Source organism: Melitaea cinxia, chromosome 22 (assembly GCF_905220565.1).
Source record: "Melitaea cinxia chromosome 22, ilMelCinx1.1, whole genome shotgun sequence".
Taxonomy (NCBI): domain Eukaryota; kingdom Metazoa; phylum Arthropoda; class Insecta; order Lepidoptera; family Nymphalidae; genus Melitaea; species Melitaea cinxia.
The window spans coordinates 11,335,752-11,350,460 of NC_059415.1; the positions used below are offsets into that span (position 1 = coordinate 11,335,752).

Genomic DNA, 14,709 nt, shown 5'->3' on the forward strand with positions numbered 1-14,709 from the left:
GTAAGTAGAATTCGTCAACATAAATTCAAACAACATTGCGAATGAAGTGTCATTTCTCATTAAATTACGTTGTAAATTATTTCATTGTTTGTATTTCCATATCACTTGATTCATTATCATTTGTATGAATTACATATATAATAATCCAATAACTGGCTCCTTTCCTTTTATTAAATATATATAATTATATCAAATTATAAATAAGTACACAGTGTTTAAACAAAATAACTAGTGACTCTAGTATAAGATTATGAAAATAATATTATAACTACTAAATTCAGATAAATTGTTGAATGATAAATTTGGATGGCGGGATAACCATCCAACTGCTGGCTTTGAAATATACAGGTCGAAGACAGGCAGCGTCTTCGGCGCGCCAAAGCTAGCCCTGCGGTCAGCAACCCGCCTGCCCAGCGTGGTGACTATGGGCAAAACACATGAGTTCACTCCATTTTTGGCGCGAACTTGTGGAGACCTATGTCCAGCAGTAGACTATAATAGGCTGAAATGATGATGCTATTGCTAGAAAATGTTGGTTCAATAACATTCTTGGTAGAAGTCTTGACAGCCCACTAGAATGACACTACTGAATCGTAACTAGAACATAACGTATTCAAATTTGGACATTCATCGCCATATAAGTACTTAACTTGTTTTTAGATTGAAAAATCATCATCATCATCATTCCAGCCTATTGCACTCTACTGCTGGAGATAAGCCTCCAGAAGTTCGCGCCTCCGAAGTAGCGTCCTCTTTTCTCGAAAGAAATTATCGCATATAGGTATCGTGATAAATCTTAATGGTACGAGAAACAGCTTTAACAATTGTACGTACTATAATTGTGGTTGCTCGCAAACGAAAGAAACCGACTTCAATTACATCGACAAGTAATACAACGTAAGTAGACGAAAAAAATTAATAAACGCACTAGTCGTCATTACGATTTTTTTTTTACATCACTAGGTCGGCAAACAAGCGTACGGCTCACCTGATGGTAAGAAATTACCGTAGCTTATAGACACCTGCAACACAAGAAGCATCGCAAGCGCATTGCCGACCCAATACACAATCCCTCCATGAGCTCTGGTCACCTTACTCACCAACAGGAACACAATACTGCTTGAAAACAGTATTATTTAGCTGTGATCTTCTGTAAGCTCGAGGTATTACCCCAGTCGGGCTGCTCCAGATTTTCAGCAGGAAATTCCTTCTGTGCCCTACCTCAGTTAAACAAGGGTTTCCCTCGATTTCTCTTGAATTCCATCATCAGGTCCTGGTTTCCTTATCATGGTACCACACTTGGGAGCTTTCCAACAAAAAAAGAATTATCAAAATTGTTTCATAAACGACGAAGCCACCCGAACATAAAAAAATATTTATTAAAATCGGTTAAAAAAATAATGGAATTTGGAGAAATTTTTGACGTTTATAGACTGTTACTTAGGGTCATTAATTTAAGACCATGATAACCAATAATGCGAGATGTCAGATGAAGACGTTCTCTTTCATTTTTACTAACCGACTTCTAAAAAAAGTAGGACGTTCTCGATACAATTGTATTTATTTTTATATGTTACCTCAGAACTTTTGACCTTTTTTTTAATCGAAAAGTGGTGCGTGTCATAGTCAAATTTAATTTTAATTGAGATGTGAGAAATACTTTTTGAGTTATATCTAATAATGGGTTGTTACTTGACTATTTTTTCTTGACCCTAAGTTGTACTTGTCGCTGTAATTGAAGTAGTTTTTTTTTTCGTTTGCGAGCAAACATAATTATTTTTATAGTAAGATCACTTTAACATCTATATACAAACGTGGATGTAATCAGTTCAGGAATTACCGGAACAGTTTTACCAAGTTTTTTATTTACATAAAATCAAACCTTAGAGGCTATGGAATCCTTCTACTTTTCCTAAAGTTGCCCTAAACTGTATAATTTGGAGATTTTCACGCTTTGAGTGTACGAATAACTTTACCCTAAAGGTCGGCAACGCCCAAGCAACTCCCGTAATCTTGCAAATATCCATGGGCGGTAGTAACCACCTAACACCAGGTGGTGATGTCTGCTCCTTTCCTTTCTTTTATTATGAAAGAAAAAATACTGATTTAGAAATAGCAGTATTTTTGCAGGTTAAGGAGCAATTACGATAAGGTTTTAGGTTACTTTTTTCGTTAATAAGATTATAATAAAAATGTGTCTGTACTTATGTACGTACGTAAGAAGTTATACTTCATTGGCTAACTAACTTCAGGTTGCTAACTTCTTCTTCGTTACCTAGCTAACTTCAGGGTGTCGGTTTTTTGTGACGGTGTGCGCGCGCATCGTAAAAATTTACTTTCATTTTCCCTAACGCGCGAAAAGAAGTAAAACTTCAATAATACACATTATTGTACAACAAAAAAACAAATATCAAACTGCAAAAGAAGATTTTGTCAAATTATCATCTAATCGACAAAGAGCTATATAGCCTGGAAGAGTCCAGGTAATCTTAGGGCAGAGAAATTATTACTAATCATACTGATAACTAAGGATATCAACGCTATCATATAGTAGTAGTCATTATCTTAAATTGAACTTAACTAAATCAACCCGTAAACGTCTGTCTCTGGTAGACAAAGGCAGTTTTTCCTTATTGAGAAAGATTGGTGCATCATACTATCCCAAAACGACTACCAAATATTTTTTTAACCATGAGTACAAATCGCTATAAGTTGTCTATGATAACAAACGGAACATATGACCTAATGTGCTCTCCAAAGTTAGATGGGAATTCTCACATTACAATGTAATTTAAATAGTAATTAAAATAAATATCATTTATGGTCATTTTTATTTATTTCTTTTTTTATTGTAAAAACGCCTTTATAACACCCATTTTGGTCTCTCTATAAGGTTCTAATCGACAATATGCTATCTGTTTCTGGCAATCATAATATAAAGGTTGAGGTTTTATTACTAATCATATTCATATTCATTAAATTGCTTACACACACGTTAACAGACGACCTGTTATAAGATATGAGATAATTATTCAAAAGATAGCTAATACTTTTCCGCACAAAAAAGATGCAAAATAAGCGACTTGCCGGCTTTAAAACGGTTGTAGCTTCACGGAGAACTAGCATAATAGACCTGTGTAGTGATTTTTCAAAAGTGTTTTAAAAGCCTACAGACAAACTGTATTTCGAGTTTCAGTTTGGAACGCTATGTAGTGAAAGGCTATTCACTATTCACTTATTCATTTTGTGCATAAAAATATACAGAAGTTAAAATTTTATACGAAGAATAACAAAATAAAACCGCATATTTTGTTAAGAACACACGTTTGTGTATAAATAAAATAACTCTGTTGTCGGAGAGTCTTAAGAACGTATTAAATTTATCGTTGTAGTTATTGCATTCTCAAAGTCAACTTGGCATTCAATAAATGGTTTTTATTACTCATTCTTTACTGACTTTTGTGTACAAGGTCGAGATTTTTTTTTCTGGAAGCTTCGAGTTGAAAGATTGATGAATCCGTACGATGTTGCGATTCGAAATGGCCTTATTGGTCTTATAATAAAGATTAACATTAAAAGCAAACATGCTTTTTTATATTTAGGATAAAATTTATATGAACTCTTTTTTTATTAAATTAATAAATGCTTCACATTCAACGGCCCGTGGTAGGATTTTCTCCTGTGTCGGGGGTCCGGAAAACATACAAAATACACAAGAACATACGACCAGACTACGACAAATATCTATATGACCAATACAAATGTCTGTCATGAGCGGGGATCGAACCCGCGACGACCAGCGCAACAGCCAGTGCTGTGATCGCTGCGTCAACGCGTCGTCGATTAAAGAAGGGCGATATATTATTTACAAAAAAAAAACATTCGATCATATATTATAAGTACTATATTTACAGTATACGTACTCAGTGAAGGTGCGTACGCGTGTGTATATTATGTGCATTGATATTAAATTGATATTTTCTCACAGATGTATTTATGATGATGATGATGATGATGATGATGATGTGATGATGTATTTATGGGTAGTTAACGGTAACAACCACTGTGGTGTAGTGGTGCATGTAGTCACCTAAAATACCGACGGTTTGCGTGTTTGATTCCCGCTCGGGACGGATGTGTTCGTACAAATATTTATTCCCGGTTTGGATGTCTGTCCTTGTGGGTCTCCCCACCGTGACTCGAAGAGCACGTTACGCTGTTGGTCCCGGTTGTTATCATATATACCTGATAGCGATCGTTGTTCATTGGGAACACATCCGCAGTGGAGTGGCGTGGTGGATTAAGCCCCATTCGTTCTCCTACATGGAGAAAGAGGCCTATGCCTGGGCATTGGGCCCGGGTAGTATGTTACCGGCTAAATGCATGCATGTTATATATGTAGTTATCAATTATAAAAAGACTGAACGTTAATCTAGGCATTTGTGTTTGTGTATTGTGTTTCTAGACCTAACATAGGAGTACACCCTAGTGGAGGTCGCTGAGTGTGTGCCTTTTATTATTTTATTTTTTTTATTTTGACCACGCTGATTTTTTTTTATATCACTAGTTTGGCAAACAAGCGTACGGCTCACCTGATGGTAAGAGATTACCGTAACTTATAGACGCCTGCAACACCAGAAGCATCGCAAGCGCGTTGCTGACCCAATCCCCAATCGCCCCAGGAGCTCTGGTCACCTTACTCATCCACAGGAACACAATACTGCTTGAAAACAGTATTATTTAGCTGTGATCTTCTGTAAGGTCGAGGTACTTCCCCAGTCAGGCTGCTCCATATTTTGAGCAAGAAATTCCTGCTGTGCCCTACCTCAGTTAAATTTAAGGTTCTTTTTTAAATTCAGTAGTGGAGTGATATAATGTCGATTTTGATATAACAAATAATGAAATTCAAAAGTTTAGAGAGATAATAAAATAAGGCAAGTTAAATTATTCCGGAACTGAATTATCACCAGAGAACCGGCGACCGTTATTCTATTACGAGCAACTTTGGATTGAATTATTTAATTTAGATAATTCGATCTTCTATCTTAACTAGTTTATATTTTTTTATAATTTAATACTTAATTTCTAATAGTTGGGATCGTTTTTGGATTGTGTAACACTAGCTTTCATGCCGAATATAATATGTTGTAAGCGACGCAATATTATCTGTAATCCACGTATAGGGTAAAACCGGGATAGATGCCTCACTTTTTGAAATAGCCACCTAATTTTAAAAATATGATTTTTATACGAATAATTTTTATTAATGTAGCTAGCTCAATCCTTTATGTTGAATTATGACTATTTTTTTTCAACCTAGCCAATGCAGATTAACCCTTTCAGACCCGGTGTACACAATTGTACACATATAATATAAAAATATTTTTAAGTATTAATTTCACATTATTTGCAACTAAAAACGGTTGTGTTCATTAGTTCACATAATAAACTACTGAAAACGATACTTCCAACGCCATCTCTTGCCGCTTAGTGACAATTTTTGGCAAGTTATGACCAGTAGCCGAGCGAAGTTTGCATTGTGCAGGTAAGTTCATTATTTTATTTCTAAAAAGTAGAAAATATCAAAGTATATGTAATGAAATATTTATAGGTCGATGTGTTATATTGTTGTCGTCATATTTTACATACATGTTGTTGGTTTTAGTTTATTTTTGTACAAATTTTTGTGATTTTTATATTTGTACACAAATGTACACATCAGGCGCATACGATGTATTTCTGATTTGTTGTTGTACATCGTAGGTATATTTAAAATAAATTATAATTGTTATTGAATGGTGTAATTTTGTTGCTTTTGATGTTACAAATTGTGTTAATACTATTTTCAGATAAGAAATTACCAATATGTTTTCGCGCGACGCTATTAGAGCACTAGAAGAAGGTTGCCTTTCTGATTTAGAATTATCTTCTGATGACGAAGGACCAGTTGGATCCGCGTCTGAACGGGAGCTACGATGTGTCCGAGTGGGAGCAGATGTCATCAGCCGGAACCAAATAGAAATATTTCCCCCAGCTTTGGATGACGATGATGATGATGAAGACGCTGGCTCATCGTGGGTTGAAGTGAGTGATAACTTTTTACCAGAAGTGCCTCCCGCCTCTGAAGATACGCTTTTACAGAATATTACGCCGAAACATAGTATTAAGTGGAGACACAAGGAAATAGTAAACACAATTTCACCAGCTTGGTTTCCACCCATTGCTATTGATCCCAGAGTTGAAAGCCCAGTAGATTATTATAACAGATACGTGCCTAAACAATTATTTCAGGTTATGGCTGAAATGACAAACTTATACGCTACATATTCTAATAAAGTAAGGTTTAAACCTACTACTGCCAAGGAAATAGAAATATTGTTTGGATTGCATTTGGCCACTGGAATATTTGGGTACCCGTGTTTGAAAATGTATTGGGAAACAAATATCAGCATTCCCTTGTTCACTGAAAACATGGCAAGGGACCGATTTTTTGAGCTGCGTAACAATTTACATCTAGTTGATAATACAGCAATACCAGGTAATTCTAAAGATGCGTTTATCAAAGTGCGCCCGATCTTTGATGCTGTTAGAAAGAGGTGTTTAGATTTACCACTCGAGAAAAACCTTTGTGTTGACGAACAGATTGTTCCTTTCACCGGGAAACATGTTGCTAAACAGTATATAAAGGGCAAGCCTTGTCCATGGGGACTGAAATTATTTTTCTTATGTGGTAAACATGGTCAAGCTTACGATTTTCTCCTTTATCAAAGTTCCAGTCCAGAATTAGATAATAATTTAACAAAAAAAATTGGATACGGTGCAGCTGTAGTCCTTCATCTTACAAAGAGAATTGGAGAAAGCAAAGGTCACCAGCTATACTTCGACAATTATTTTTCGTCCTACCATCTGCTACAAATTTTAAAACAGAGAGGAATTATGGCTGCTGGCACTATCCGTATCAACAAATTTGTAAAGCCATCATTGCTAAGCGACAAAGAAATGAACAAAAAACCGCGAGGCTTTGCTCAAGAAATGACTAGCTATGATGAAGATGTAACTGTGGTCAAATGGTTGGATAATAATATTACCCATTTAGCATCTAATTTTGTTGGAATTGGTGAAAAAGATTTAGTGAAGAGGTGGAGTAAAAAAGATAAGCACTTTATTGAAGTGGAACGTCCCGAAATTGTAAGGAAGTACAATCATGCGATGGGAGGAGTAGATTTGCTAGATCAACTCATGAGTTACTATAGGACGTTTATAAAATCCAAAAAATGGACCTTACGCATGATATTCCATGCATCAGATTTAGCAGTAGTTCAAGCATACCGTGAATACCAAGTCGATAACGAGGCGCTTAGCATACCTAAAAACAAACAACTGACATTGCTTCACTTTCGGCGTCGGTTGGCTGAAAGTCTGGTATTGCAAAATAAAATTTCGATGGGTAAAAGAGGCCGCCCAAGTGGCAGTAGCCCAACTCTTCAAATTGTACCTAGGAGACCAGGAGAGACACGCCCAGAAGCTGAAATAGCTCGAGACGGTTTTGGGCATTTTCCTGCACACGATGAGGGGCTTGGGATACGGTGTAAAATGATGGGATGCAAGGGTAGAACCCGAATCAAATGCATAAAATGCAAGGTTCACTTATGCCTAACTAAGGATAAGAATTGCTTCTTAGCATTTCATACATAGGATGCTATATTGATGCCTTTGATTTTAATTTTAATTTAGACTGATTTAAGTGCAATTTGTTAAATCTACCCAAAGAAAAAGCCATTTTTTGTTAATTTTTATAAAGAGAATACTATTATTTATATTTGTTATTTCATATTGCTACGTATTTCCTAATAAAAAGTTGTAAAATAAATGTTTTTATCATTATAGATAAACATCCTTTAACACTAATATTTTCATTACTTTGGACGGATGTGTACACTTGTACACAAAAAGAACAAGCTGTTTTTCTTGAAAAGCTTGTAATCAGGATTTATTTATTTATTTTTCCTTAGACCTATTTACAATAGCCTAGTTGCAGGCATTTTTTTCAGATCGATTGGCGAAAATAAAAAAAATCAGGTCTGAAAGGGTTAAGCAGAAATTAGCTTTTCATGAACCCTTTTTTTTTGAGGATAGATGCCTACCTATATGGATAGTTGCCTCACCATAAAAATAATGAGTAGGATAGATGCCCTTTAAACCGTGTAAACGAAAAACCAAAAACCAAATGTTAGGTTAGGCTACTCCTAAAACATCGATTGTCTCCAGGAAACATGGGCCATAGCAATGAAAAAATTTTTGTGTTTTTTTATATCTTTTAATTGTTATAATTAGAATATAATTTTTATATCACACAGATTATACTATATATATACAAATTTAATTAAATTTTACAAGCATTTATTCAACAAAAGTATAAATTCTTAATTGTTGGTCTAAAATATTCATATCAAGTGTCAACATGCACATTGCACAATCATACTTTCTCATCGAAAGCTGACTGTAGGTTTTCTATAGTCCAAGAACATACTCGAGCTCGCATTTCTTCTTTTCTTTTATATTTTCGTGGCATAGTTCTGCTATAATCAGTAAAACATCCAAACATAAATATACCTAAATACATAAAAAATATAACAGACACAAAAAAAATTATACATATAAACTTACTCTGTATATGGTGAATGAAGGGATAGATAGTAACGATCCCTACCAGATGTATATGAAAACAGCCGGGACAGACAGCTTAACGTAATCTACGAGGCACAGTGGGGAGACCCTAAAGAATAGACTTACAAACTGGAAAGAAATATTTGTACAAATGCAAGCACCCCTTCCGGGCGTGAATCGAACTAGCAAACTCTCGATGTTTAGGAGCATACATGGCTGCATGGGCCACTGAGAGGTTGTAATAGAATATACAAACCCAAAAAATAAAAAACATAATATAGGAATAATAGGAATATAAAATAAAAAATACTCGTACAAATATATAATGAATTTTTTATTTATGAAAAGTTAATTTCAGAGCCCTTTCTGTACCTTTCATCACTCTGCGTTAAGTCTAAGGGCACCTATACCTCAAAAAATCAGGGCAACTATCCTTTGTGATTGGGATAGATGCCCACGTATTTTTTAAATAAATTATAAACAAAATAGCATCTATTTACAACTATATGCAGACTCAATGACCCAGTATATAGACGTGATAAAAAATATAACGGAATTTATTACTATTTATAAAATTATACAACCTTAAATACTAACCTTTAAAACTTTGACGTGTTTTTAAATTTCGCCACGGAGAAAATTACACACACGATCCAAACGCGTCCTTGCCACACGAATATCTGTGGATATCCGAGGTACGGGGTGTCTTCGACTCCTACTTATGGGATTAATTTTTATTTGTGAGTTCGGGTTTTTAAATGCACAGACCGAGGACGGGCAGCAGCGTCTTCGGTGCGACAAAGTCAGCCCTGCGGTCACCAACCCGCCTGCCCAGCGTGGTGACTATGGGCAAAAACCCCCATGAGTTCGAACCTAAAAATAAGGCCCTCAGTTCCCGGCAGCCCCACTATTCCCGGCTACGGCAGCGGCCGTGGTAACGGTGGGGTAGAGGGTGCTAAGAATCACCGGGGTACGGGAGGCTGCCATAGAAAAATATTCCTGGCTACGTATAATGGACGCACGCTACGGTTGGACCATCACCTCACCGAACTTGAGGTAGAACTTAGTCACATTAAGTGGAGCATACTGGGGTTGTCTGAAGTCCGAAGAGAGGGAGAGGACACGATGATCCTGGACTCCGGGCACTTGTTCTACTTCCGTGAAGGTGATGGGCTTTCCCAAGGTGGCGTCGGTTTTCTGGTTCACAAGACTCTCACTAACAACGTTGTGGAAGTCAGTAGTGTGTCGACCCGGGTAGCGTACCTTGTACTTAAGCTCACCGACAGGTACTCCCTGAAAGTGATACAGGTATATGCGCCGACCTCGGCAGACTCTGACGATGAAGTCGAAGTCTTGTATGAAGATATCACAAGGGCCATACATGGCACTACTTCGACCTTCTACAGCGTTGTTATGGGAGACTTCAACGCTAAAGTGGGAGTACAAGGCCGCGACGGATCGAGCATCGGACCACACGGATTGGGGCACAAGAATCACAGGGGGCAGACGCTTGTCAACTTCCTCGAATCGGAGGGGCTCTTCTTGATGAACTCATTTTTTGAGAAGAAGCCCCAAAGGAGGTGGACATGGCAAAGCCCCGATACTGTGACGAGGAACGAGATAGATTTCATCATAGCGGATAAAAGGCATATATTCAGAGATGTCTCAGTGGTTAACAGGTTTAACACCGGCAGCGACCACCGGCTAGTACGGGGCACTCTGAATATATGTCTCCGAAAGGAGCGGACCCGCTTGATGAAATCTACTCTCCGACCTACGCTGCCCCAAATACTATGTGGCTCCGAGCAGTTTCAGTTGGAACTCCAAAACCGATTCGATTCGCTGGAAACTACTAGCGACGTGGACGAGATAACCGACAACATGGTGAAGACGGTGTGTACACTGGGTCGCAGGCACTTTCCACCAACAAAGCCAACGAAGCAGTCCAAACTTTCTCCCGAAGCCTTGGATCTGATGCGGCAGAGACGCGAGTTGCCGGCTGCTTCGCCAGAACAGAGGGCTCTTTCCAAGAGGGTACGGAAAATTATTCGCCGAGACCTCCGCTGCTCAAATACGAGAGAGGTTGCTACTCTGATTGAGCAGAATAGGGGGTCCAAAGTTTTCCAAAGACCATTGGGGAGAAGCCTTCTTGCGAAGCTTAAAACAGCAGATGGCAGAACCGTCTGCTCTCGCCCTCAGGTCCGAGAAGAGGTTGAGAATTTTTATGGACAGCTGTACTCGTCGAGCGCACGCAAGCCTGCGACTTGGGACACCGAAGATCCACGGGCACCATTGTTGCGCCATTATTCGGAGTGTATCCCGGACTTCGAAGAGGATGAGATTGGTGCAGCGCTCGGGCAGCTTAAAAACGGAGGGGCCCCGGGGGATGACAGAGTTACCACTGAACTCCTTAAAGCCGCAGGGCGACCTGTCCTGAAAGCCTTGGCAAGACTATTTAACGCCGTCATCCACCGAGGTACCACGCCGGAGGCGTGGTCCAGGAGTGTGGTGGTGCTGTTCTTTAAGAGAGGCGATAAGTCTCTGTTAAAGAATTACAGACCGATCTCACTTCTGAGCCACGTCTATAAGCTGTTTTCGAGGGTTGTTACGAATCGTCTCGCCAGAAGACTCGACGAATTCCAACCACCAGAGCAGGCTGGGTTTCGAAATGGCTACAGCACCGTGGACCACATCCATACTGTTCGGCAGATTATCCAAAAGACGGAAGAATATAATCAACCGCTGTGTATGGCATTTGTGGACTACGAGAAAGCCTTCGACTCCGTCGAGACCTGGGCTGTCCTGGACTCTCTGCAGAGATGTCATATCGACTGGCGATATATCGAGGTACTAAAATCTATGTACGACGCGGCGACGATGACCGTTCATGTCAATGACCAAAGAACAAGACCTATTTCCCTCCGGCGCGGGGTAAGACAGGGGGATGTAATATCACCGAAACTGTTTACCACTGCGCTAGAGGATGTTTTTAAGACCTTGGATTGGGGGGAACGGGGCATCAACGTCAACGGTGAATTCATCTCTCACCTTCGTTTCGCCGACGATATTGTCATTTTTGCGGAGACGCTGGATGAGTTAGGCCAAATGCTGGCCGGCCTAAACGAGTCCTCCCGACGTGTCGGTCTCTGTATGAACTTGGATAAGACGAAAGTTATGTTTAACAACCAAGTCATACCGATACCGGTATCGGTCGATGGTACCCTTCTCGAAGTTGTTCAGGATTATATTTACCTAGGCCATACTATCCAACTAGGCCGCAACAACTTCGAGAAGGAGGCCGATAGGAGGATTCGGTTGGGCTGGGCGGCGTTTGGCAGACTCCGTCGAGTCTTCACTTCGAAGATTCCGCAATGCTTGAAGACAAAAGTTTTCGAGCAATGCGTCCTGCCTGTGTTAACATACGGAGCCGAGACGTGGACACTGACCAAAGGACTGGTCCACAAGTTTAAAGTCGCTCAACGTGCAATGGAACGGGCTATGCTTGGGGTCTCTCTCAAAGACAGGATTAGAAATGAGACTATCCGCGGGAGAACGAAAGTAACCGACATAGCCCACAGAATTAGCAAGTTGAAGTGGCAGTGGGCTGGTCATCTGTGTCGCAGGACCGATGGCCGTTGGAGTAGACGGGTCCTAGAGTGGAGACCGCGTCTTGGCAAACGCAGTGTGGGACGTCCTCCGGCCCGTTGGACCGACGATCTACGTAAGATTGCCGGTGTAGGCTGGATGAGGATTGCGGAAGACCGGGATGTGTGGCGCGAACTTGGGGAGGCCTATGTCCAGCAGTGGACTGCGATAGGCTGAAGTGAGTGAGTGAAGTGAGTGAGTTCGGGATGTTAGGTTTTTAGAACATGAGGCATCTATCCCACTGCGGCATCTCTCCCGGTTTTACCATATACATAATCTGTAATGTGGTACAATAATATGTATGTTGGTAAGACATAATATAGTGTATTAAACGTTATACATATTTACAATTTACAACTTAAGAACTAAATATTTACATATAGTTTTGATAGTGTAAGGTATTTGTTAGTCGTTAAGTGAGTCGTCTAGTAACCGTCACTGCCATCGACACGTTTAAATTAAGTCATTTGTCAAATCTGCTATCTTTCTTAAATAAATATATCCTCATCCACAAAAGTGTTTTATATCCGTTCAATATCGACCTTCTACATACATATGTATTGAATTTATTATAATGGTCGATTAAAACAAAAAAGAAAAAAAAAATAATGCTGATTTGAAATAGTTATAATTTTTTTTAATGAATTTTTTTTAGAATCTTTGTGATTTCAAGCACGATGAGACGAATTTTGAGGCACGATAAAGAAAGAAACACATAAATATATAGGAGAGAATGAGACAGAATACATTTCAGCTCAAGACTTTTCAGTAGTTTCACTTCTCTCTTGTGTGAAATCAAAATCAAAATCAAAAACAGCTTCATTCAAATAGGCTCCAAGAGCACTTTCGAATCGTCATTTTACAAATTAAAACTTTAAAAATCAATTATAATATTTGTAAAAGTAAAACTACCACCGATTCGGAATGTAGATTCTGCAGAGAAGAATCGGCAAGAAACTCCGCAGTTGCAACAGTGAATTGCAAAGTCACACTTTTATATTAAATATTTTTTCTTTGAATGGGTATTTTTTCCATACACTCTTAGCACTCCGACTTAAGCAAGCCCTTATTATTTTTTATCCGAATTCTAAAATCTGTACGATGTTCTAAATTATATTGCACGTATATTTTTTTCTCAATTCGCTAATATAACAGTCAATTATAGAGCAATGTTGTTAATCCTTGTTGTGTGAAAGGGCTCCAGAAGTAATCTCTTTCATTACGAAAATAAAGGAAACTCATGAAAAATTTTGATTTGAGTGAAGTTTTAGAGTTTTTGTCGACAAATAATAGTAGATATTATTTCCTTACATAACCTTACCCACAGCTTGTTCTTAGTTTTGTTTTATATTTTAGTTCAACTTATTTATAAGAGTTCGTATGTAAAGTCATGCCGCAACTTGTGCGTAACCTACTTACTTGTTTTCCACTCAAGCCCATCTGTATAATGAAAAAAAAACACGGCAAACATCCCGAGATATTACTAAATCATTCTCATTTAAAGAATTACTAGCTATGTGTATGTATGACTGAGTACTTCAGATGGCAACTTCTTTGTTAAAATCAATAACCAGTCAGAATCAGTTTAGAATATAAGCAGTTTTGGTGTAAATCGATAAAAATCTACGTAAATCATATTTCACTGTCTACCTTCTGCTGTTTTTTAAATTATTTCGAGAGTTCGGAGAATAGAAAAATGTACGTTAAAGGAATGTCATAAAATTGTCTGGAATTCCGAGATTCAAAGAATATAAATATGGACAGTGTATAAAGATCTTTAAAACTGTATACGGTACCAAACAACTTGTTTTCAAGAAAGCGTCGGTTTACACAATACATTATTTTGAAAGCATGTTAACGTGTTTAAGTATTTTATCGTATTTATATGCACCTTTTACATATTCTTTTCATATGAAAGTAAACAGAATTTTCTGCAGCCATACGAATTCTACGTTCTTGAGATCGTATATTTACTGTATGAAAGAGAATAAGTGAAAAATTTCTCTACTGTACTTTACTGTGATATTCCGTATAAGATTATATAGGTGGATAAAAGTGATAGATATTAATGAAATGGTCTCTAAAACGTAATCAAGTTAATTGTATTTACTCACAAACGGAAAAAATGACTTAAATTACATCGACAAGTAGTACGACGTAGGTAGACAAAAAAATGGTAAAGTAAATACGCAAAATTACAGATAACTCAAAAAAAATACTCGTCAAACCATGATCTGATTTAAATGGGATAACATAGCCTTTGATTAAAAAGAAGATAATAAATATCTGTCAAACCAAAAAAAATATATGAGTGTGTAGGGTACACAAAAAAGTAAAATCGAATTTAGAACCTATTCCTTTTTTGAAGTTGGCTACGAACAGCTTCTAAGCTAAACT

General features: G+C 38.0%; 1 protein-coding gene across 1 annotated transcript in view; it reads right to left on the reverse strand.

Annotated features, from left to right (window-relative positions):
• The window catches only part of LOC123664663, a 109,771-nt gene that overhangs the window by 89,702 nt on the left and 5,360 nt on the right, over positions 1 to 14,709 (reverse strand). The window lies entirely within an intron of this gene.